Below are 9174 nucleotides of genomic sequence, written 5' to 3'. Positions count from 1 at the left end.
TTACAACAACAACTATCACACTAGTATTGGTATGGCACCGTTAGAGGCTTTATATGGGAGGGGATGTAGGAGTCCGATTTGTTGGGACGACAGTGCTGAGGCAGTGGTTCTAGGACTAGAGATGGTACATGAGATGGTTGAGCAGATTAAGATGATCAGGTAAAGGATGAGAGCGGCTCAGGATAGGCAAAAGAGTTATGCAGATATACATCGCCGGGATATAGAGTTTCAGGTTGGGGACAAGGTTCTTCTGAAAGTGTCTTCTATGCGTGGGGTTATGAGATTTGGGAAGAAAGGCAAGGTGAGTCAGAAGTTCATAGGGCCTTATGAGATCTTAGAGCGGGTTGGAGAGGTTGCATATCGTCTGGCTTTACCAGCTGCGTTAGAGAGAGTGCATAATGTGTTTCATGTATCTCAGCTGCGGAAGTATGTGAGTGACCCGTCACATGTGTTAGAGGCAGAGAGCTTAGAGCTAGATGAGTCCTTGTCATATCTTGAGGTGCCTAAGCAGATTCTGGACCGGAAGGTTAGGAACACTAGGAGTGGTGAGACAGTTTTGCTTAAGATCCTTTGGTTTAAGCACGAGTCTGAGGAAGCTACATGGGAGGCAGAGGAGGCCATGAGAGAGTGTTACCCTTTCCTTTTTGATCAGGTATGTATGGGTACGGGGACGTAACCTTGTTTCTTTTAGGGGGGTAGGAGATGATCGCGAAGAGTTTTTAAGAGCTTTTATACCTTTTTCATGTTGTGTTGGTATGTTTGTTGTGGTCGAGTCGGGTTGAGTTTGGGTTAATAAAATGTATTATGTTGAGTTTTGTTTCAGTTGTTGAGTTGGGAGTGTTGTAGTGTGTGTCTTTGTTTTGTTGTGGTCTGAACTTCGGGGACGAAGTTCTTTTTAAGGAGGGAAGACTGTAATACTACGGTTTTATGAGTCTCTGGGTACTCTATCGAGTGGGCCTTACTCTGTCGAGTAAGGGTGTGTTGCGTTTTAAAATAGTTTCTGACCTGTTGGGTAGTTGATCGAGTAACCTGGATACTCGATCGAGTAGGAGGCACTCGATCGAGTATGTCAGCTACTCGATCGAGTAGCCGGTTTACGGGGGGATGATTTGTCGGGTTTTGTTAATAATGCGATTTAGTTTATAATTACTCCCGTCACTTTCTTTAAACACTTTTACAAACCTAATTACTTTCAAAGAGAAAACAATCTACGTTCTTCGCATCAATCGCATTATTGGCAAATCCCGGAGCTTGGAAGGTCGGATTTCCTCTTTCTTTATACCGTTGTAATCCTTGCGTCGAGGGTAAGATCTACGTACTGTTTTTATAGTATTCCGTTAAAGTTAGTTAAACCCTATTTTGGGGATTTGGGGGTTTTGTTGTATTTCTTGATTGGTAGTGATTATATGATTGTATGTTAGGAAGAGGATTCGTAGAAGAAGCCTTTTGATATCAGCTGTTGAGATCGTCTGACTGTGTTGCTTTCCAGGTAGGGTTTCCCTACTCAGTATTAGTCCCATAATGTGTTGTTGGTGTTTTGTGGTTGTTGAATATTATCATACTCGTATTGTGACGATTGTTGGATTTGGTTGTTGATAGTAGTTGTGATTGATTGTATCTGTCTGTGTTCTTCGGGGCGCGTCCCTGGCTGAGTGGAGTCACTTGCGAGAGTGGTTTCACGCCCATTATTCGCCTTCTGTGGAACCCGCCACAGGAGGGATGTGCACATTAAGGAATTTGGGTTTATCCCTCGATGGAGATGAGCGGGGTTTTGGTGGGTACGGATGCGGTCCGCCACTGGCGGCGTGGAGTGACCTGTTGCGATGGGCACTCTGGCAGGGCTACCCACTTTAGTGTGTAGTCAGTATTGTGGAGTTGGGAATGAAGTTCAGAGGATATCTGTGATGATTGAGCTGTTTGTTTACTGTGTTGATGTATTATATAAATTGTGTGATTAGTACTGACCCCGTTTATTGTTTTAAAAACTGTGGTGATCCATTCGGGGATGGTGAGCAGTTGTTGAGTAGGTGTGAGTCGAGTTACATGGGATAGCTGGGATGTGCCACTTTCAGATGATAGAGTCTTCCGCTGTAGCCTGAGCAGTTCATTAAACATTTCATTTAGTTGAGTAGACAGTTGATTTTGAGAACATGTAACCGTATTTTGGTATTTGGTTTTACTTGTATCTAATTCACTAAAGTTGTACTATTTAAATGTTTTTTCGTTATTGTCTTATGATCCTCATTGCCTCGGGAACCGAGATGGTAGCATCTTTATACCTGAGTGGTCCTGATATGGCACGTGGAGTATGGGGGTGTTACAGCGATGGCCTCCAGTCTCAAGCAAGACCCCATACCCAGTCCAAGTCGAGCCCATACACGGCTCACTACCTCTTTGGAACCCGAGCTTCTCCTCTTTGGTGGCCTCATTACATCCGGGCTGGCTCCATCAACAAAGTCGTCAAAGAAGGCACGGTTGGCCTTGCCAACCTCTCTATACTTCAAGTCGACGACCTCGTCCTTCCGAGACTTGGACCTTTCCTCCAAGGTTTGAGCTCTTGATAACTTGACATAAGCGGGAATCACCCATGTCGTGGCAACGGGGTATGGTACCTCCCAAGTCGGTCAAGTGGCCCACCATCTTTCGAAGACCCCCACGAGCTCGGAGTTCCGGAAAACACTCTCTTGGACGAGAGTAGCTTGAGCGGGCACCTTTTGTTGTCGCCCCCATTTGCCCCATAAGCCTTTCGGGATATTTGAAGGAAGCGACCTTCAAACCCACCACCATCAAAGAACAAGAGCTAGCGGCCGAAGCGGGAAACCCCGTGAAGGACCTCAAGTGCCACCATGGCACCATCCAACGGATATGAGGACCACCCTCCTCTACAAATATCGAGGTCCAATAGGCCTCGGTGGACGCGAAGCTATCCGAGTACAACTCCTTCCTCATAGTAAGGTGACAGAAGCAGTAAGAAGAAGAATCAGCCAGAGGCTCTACATACCTTAGCCTCTCCAATAACCACACTTGGAGGATCCTTGGAGATCCAAACGAGGGAGCTTCTCTATAAGAGCCCTTCTTATCCAAAGCTTGGATGATCTCGCCAAGCACCAACCATGATGGATCCCTACCATGCTCCATTTGCTCAACTATATGCACAAGGGTCATACTACCATAACACTTTGACCCCTCCTTCTTCAAGGCATCGATAAAGAGGTATGCATGCACTAGGCAAAAGGCGAGAGCCCTTCTCCTAGCCACCTCCGAGACATTGACATCCAACCGGTTTGAGAAAAAGTTGATAAGAGCCAACATATCCACTCCATGGGGAGAAAGGAGAAAGTTCACTTGGCTTGTTGATAAGCCCAACATTGAACGAAACTTCTCTTTATAACACAACCGAGTCGGAGGAATCTCCGGAGTACAACCCGGCCACCCACCAATGGCGCCTACGTCTTCGGCAAGAGGACAAATTTAACCTTTCGGGAAAACGAAAACATGATGTTTCGAATCCCAAAACCGAGAGCATGCTTCAAGAAACGAGGATTGCACCTTGACTTGACAAAGCACCAACAATTGACAAACTCCCATTACAACAAGTTGATATTTCTCGGGAAGCTCACTTCCATCGCCCTTGGCTTCGCACCTCTTTGGGCTGGTCCTCAGGATCCGCACCTTGATTTGTCCCTATCAAGTTGTGTTTCTTCCTGACACCTAGATTCTCTCGCCTTAAGGCTCACGCCTCCTCGGGCCTATCCGGGAATTTTTGTGTTTTCTCATACTCAAATTTCCTTGTTTTCGCGTTTTACGAAATCCGGCACGGTTTCCATGACGCAGCTTTAAACATACGGGTTTTTCTATCTTTTTTTTAGGGGGGAAGGGATAGTCGCCCCGATCCGCGACGGATCGTTTCCATTACTGGTCGAAAATTCCGAAATTTTTTCGCTTTTTCGCATTTTTCCACAAAAATCGAGAATTGATAATACGATGTCAATTTTCTTCAAAAAATTCAAGCTCTTACAAATCCGAGTCTTGATTTCACAAATATCAAATCAAAAACACTCGCAAAATCTCTTTTAAAATTCATCCGTGAGGGTTTGAGTTTTAGTTTCTCGAATTGCAAATTTTCGGCGAAATTCGATGCAATTTAATTCAAACACGAGTTAATTGCTCAAAATTTCAAATCAATTTCTTTTGAAAAATCCAAATGTGACGACCTGTCGCGGAATTTTCAAGTTTTCTTTTCAGATTTTAACTTCGAGTCATCGTGGTTATTTTTGTTTTCATCAAATGCTTTTGCGTGTTTACGTTTATGCGTACATGCTACCTGTTGCATGTTTTCTACATTAACGATGCAGGAACAATTGCAAAGTAAAGAGGAATGAGCCGCCGACCGTGCTTCTCCGAAACACAACACAAAAATTCCAAACACAACAAAAATAAACTACAATCCAAAAACACATATATACAAACCTCCTCACGCAAAATGTACATATGTACAAACAAAAGTCCAAAACACGGGCAAACAACTACGACTACTTATCACCTCCCGTTGGACCAGGCTCGGCCTCACGAGGAGTCGCGGGAAAAGCAGACACCACCTCCTGCTCGGGCCCCCTCTTAGGAGAACTCTCCAACGTCTCGTACTCCATCGTGATGCGAAGCTCCTCCACTGCAGCCAACTGAGCCCTGAGAGAGGCAACCTCCGCATCTCGGCTCCGCAACCCATCCTCACGAAGCCTCAGCTCCTGGTCCCTACTGATGATCCCCAACTCCTGTGACTCGAACATCGACCTCGCTGCATCTAACTCAGCACAGACCCGAGTAAGCTCCGCTGCATCCGCAGTACCCTGCAAAGCACAATACAGGTCATTGAGATCTTAACGTGAATTGCAACACAAAAACACACAAAACAACCAACAAAAAGCACCTGTGAAAGCCGTGACTCCCTCGCAGCCAGGCTACCTGCAAGTGCCCTCCACCGGTTGGCCATCCGCCACAAAGCCTGATGACTAACGGTCGACACCTACAACCAGAAAAGTCCTTCAACACAACAAAAATGCAAGGCCAAATATAAACAAGGAGGAGTATTCAAATTAGAAACTCACCCTCAGAACTGTCAACCTCCACTCCATGCCAGCGTCTGTCACTTCAGCAGCCGCAGGCTCTGGTAGACACAGCTGTAGCTCCGGCAGACGCAGCTGTAGCTCCTCACCACCTGGCCCCTGAAAGGTGGTGTGTGTCGGGAAAGCTGGGGGCTGGGTCTTCATGAGCATGTCGACACCCTGCAACAGGAATCCGCGTCGAAGGTAACAAACCCTTCCGCCAAAGCACAAAAAGAAGCAATGAAAATGAAGAACAGAGGAAAAAATACCTCAATCGGGTACCAGGAAAGCCTCGACAAGGGGAAAGTGTCGTAATATGCCTCCCGTAACAACAGCTCCTCACCCCCTTGGCCGTGGAGGTGCTCCTCAACCTCGTCGGGTGTCGACTCCGGGAACAACACCCTAGGCGGATCGACCGACACCACAAAGGTCTCACTAAAACACTGACGAGGTAAACGCTCCCTGACAACAGCCGGTATGCCTGTGTAGTGCTCCCATGGCCACCCGACAAACTGCACTCAAGGCAAAGACAATCAACTAACCGGAGGCTTTCTAGGCTACCTAGTCATCCTATCTCTATCCGTTTTTACAAAACAAAAGAGGTAAGAAGCAACAACTTATGTCACCAAGTCGGAGGGCGTTCATCCGACGCCTGCAGTCCTCGTAAGTCGACTTGGTCGACTTCTTCCAAGCCACCGTCCAACCCCTCACAGCAGGGAAAGCCGAAGGCACGTCACCCGTCGTCTTCGGGCGTAGGGGGACGAAGTAAGCATACAACCAAGCCTATAACAAAACACATCAACCACAAATCATCCAATTTTTCAAAAATTGCCAAAACTCAAAATCAATCAAAAATCAATCAAAGTTAAAATCAAAATCAAAATCAAAAAACCAAAATGCTCTTACCTCCAAGATGAGGCCGGGATCAACCAAAGCGGGAGAACTCCCATCCCCCATCATCGCCGGACGAACTACAGTGTGCAGGTAACGGGTAAAACTTGCCAAAGCCGGCGTCACCCACTCAAACTGACCCAAGGCATCCAGGTCAGCAAGAAGAGGAAGTACCTTGGTAGACAAGCGCCCACCCTTGTCATCAAAGTATGTAGTACCCAAGAAGTACCACAACCACAACCGCGCCTCCTGCGCGTCAGCCTCTGCCTCTGCCTCCGGACTCGCCAACGGTGCCGGAACAAAGCCCGCCACTCTCCTCCTGAAGTGGTCCCTCACATAGGTGTTCGCTATCAGGAAATGAGTGATGTCAGTCCGCGTAGGCAAACCCTTCCCGATCAAACCCGTAACCACGGCGGAAGACACTCTCTCCGGCGTCTCCGGGAACATAACAGGCGTCTCGCCACAAGGAAGGCCCAATATCATGGCAAAGTCCTTCAAAGTGACACTGACCTCCCCAAACTCCATATGGAACCACGACATCGTGTCCTAGGAACGGTCCAACATGGCGCGAATCAAACACAGGTTCGACTTAATCGAAGCCCTGTGAATCTCACGCCAGGCAGCCACCAACGGCCCCATAGCCGACCTCTCTATCAACACCCTCGTACCGGGCCAGAGAACGTCGTAAAAACCATGTAAGTCGAGAAGCTTGAGAAAGTCCTCATGGTAGCAATCTCCTGAAATTGGGAAACAAACAACATCAGAAAACCTATTCAGGTCTGAAACAACAAAAATAACAAAAGCTCGAACAAGGCAGTAGACTCACCAAGCCCTCGTGTGCACGGTAATAGATGTGAGTGTCTAGTCGCAACAGCAACTGGCTACCGTCAAAGCCCTCGGCCCAAGCAGCCGCCGCTCGCAGGTTCACCCCCCGAAGGGCTGTGACTCGTCTAACAACCCAGTTCTCCACAAAGACGTCATCCGCATTCGTCTCCACTCTCCATCTCTTCCCCCCACGAGACTCCACGCGAGGGGGAGGAGGCCTCCCAACGACCCTCGCTTCATTCTGAAGCTCCCGTATAGTGGGCCGAGGACCCCTCCTCCCAGAGATACCGGACTCAGTCCCCGTCTGAGCGCTCCCATCACCTACAGCCTCAACAACAGGATCCTCCCAAGCCCCCGTGGCTCATGCAGCACCAACGGTCCCCAACAACGGCCTCCTGACGAGCCCCCACAGCTATCTCGGCTCTAACAACCTCCTCAGTGGGCTCCTCCTCTTCGGAAGCGTCCTTTACCACCGTCTCGGGCGCACTCGCCGGAGTACTTACCGACCCAGTCCCAAACAAGACCTCTAAAGTCTCAGCAACGGACCCAGGGGGCCCAGAACACTCCCCTGCAATCAGGACAAAACAAAAATGTCAGTCGACATTTCGGCATTACGACGGCACAAAACAGACAAATCCAAAAAAACAAACCACCTACAAATACAAAACACAACAAGGGCAAACCCGCCCATATCCATCCAACAAAAACACTCCACAAAAATCGCACAAAAAAAAACAACTCGCCCTTCTTTTCAAGCAAAAGTGGTCGATCCCTCTTGAGAGGTTTAGTTTACGGTACTTGTCGTTAGGAGCACCTAGACCAAAACAATATTTATAACTCTACAAACAACTCTACTATTAGTAAAGAGGCAAGTAAAGGTCGGATCCCATGGGACGGGTATTGAAGTGAGATTTTCAATTGCAAGTAGCGGTGTCTAGGGGTGTCACAATTTGGGGTTGGAATAGAAGATAACTAAACTAAATAGCAATGAAAGTAAACAAGCAAGATGATTAAAAACAGATGTAAACAATTGATAAAAGGCACTAGGGTGTCATGGGGTCACAGGGGATTCATGGGAATTGATCATACAAACATATTCTCAAATTATAAGCAAGCAATTATTGTTGTGATGGATTGAGTTGGTTTATATCTTACAATCCTAGGAAAGTTTGGGTCCCGGAGCCGAATCGATTAGATTGTACAACACCTACAAGTCGACTATATTGTGAATTATTGACCGCCATTTCCTCAATCTTGTTCCAATTTTGATTATCGTCAACTTCGGTGAACATATCATTTGATCCCATGTTGAGAATGTTTCTTGAGTCTTCATAAAGACCATTCCAAAATTGTTGTACCAAGAACCACTCGCTAAGTCCATGATGAGGACATGAGCGACAAATTTCCTTGAATCGCTCCCAAGCTTCATACAACAATTCTTCATCTCTTTGCTTAAAGCCCGTAATTTGAGCTCTTAGCATGTTAGTCTTTTCCGGTGGGTAGAACTTTTTGTAGAAAGCTAGAGCCAATTTCTTCCAAGAGTCAATTCCTAAAGTAGCCTTATCAAGGCCTTTCAACCATTGTTTTGCGGTGCCAATTAGAGAAAAAGGAAATAAGACCCATCGAATTTGGTCTTGAGTTACACCGGTTTGAGAAATCGCATCACAATAGTCACAAAAAGTCTCCATGTGAGAGTGATGGTCTTCACTAGGCATCCCCCCAAATTGGCTTCTTTCGACTAATTGGATAAATGCGGATTTGGCAATGAAATTTCCGGTTAAGTGTTGTGGTGTGGGAGTACCATTGGGTAGGTTCTCCTCGGTTGGTACGGAATGTGATGAAAATTTAAGCAGTGTGGGTTGATTTTGTGTTGGATTTTGTGTTGGGTTCTCCTCACCTTCTCTTGCAAAAGGGTTGACGAACTCAATAGTGTTTGGTTGAATAACTACAACCTCACCAATACCTCTCAAAGTACCTCTAGCAAGTCTTCTATTGTTTGTCAAAGTCCTTTCAATTTCGTGATCAAAGGGTAACAAGTTACCTTGTGATCTTGTAGACATGCAAAATATCAAACAACTCGAAAATAATTAGAACAAACCTTGAGGAGTTTTACTTCCCCAAGGCAAAGAAAGACACAAGTAATAACAATCTAAGAAAATCTAAATAAAGTTAACACCGTCCCCGACAACGGCGCCATTTTTGGTCGATCCCTCTTGAGAGGTTTAGTTTTCGGTACTTGTCGTTAGGAGCACCTAGACCAAAACAATATTTATAACTCCACAAACAACTCTACTACTAGTAAAAAGGCAAGTAAAGGTCGGATCCCAAGGGACGGGTATTGAAGTGAGATTTTCAA

At 46.4% G+C, this 9174-nt stretch overlaps 1 non-coding gene across 1 annotated transcript; it reads left to right on the top strand.

Moving 5' to 3' along the window:
• Positions 1 to 8192: 8192 nt before the first annotated feature.
• LOC141624385 (small nucleolar RNA R71) lies at positions 8193 to 8299 on the top strand. Its single transcript, XR_012534191.1, has one exon. It is a non-coding gene; the product is annotated as a small nucleolar RNA R71 (small nucleolar RNA).
• The last annotated feature ends 875 nt before the right edge of the window (positions 8300 to 9174 follow it).

Source organism: Silene latifolia, chromosome X, assembly GCF_048544455.1.
Source record: "Silene latifolia isolate original U9 population chromosome X, ASM4854445v1, whole genome shotgun sequence".
NCBI classification, from domain to species: Eukaryota; Viridiplantae; Streptophyta; class Magnoliopsida; order Caryophyllales; family Caryophyllaceae; genus Silene; species Silene latifolia.
This window is presented reverse-complemented; position numbering and strand designations above follow the sequence as displayed.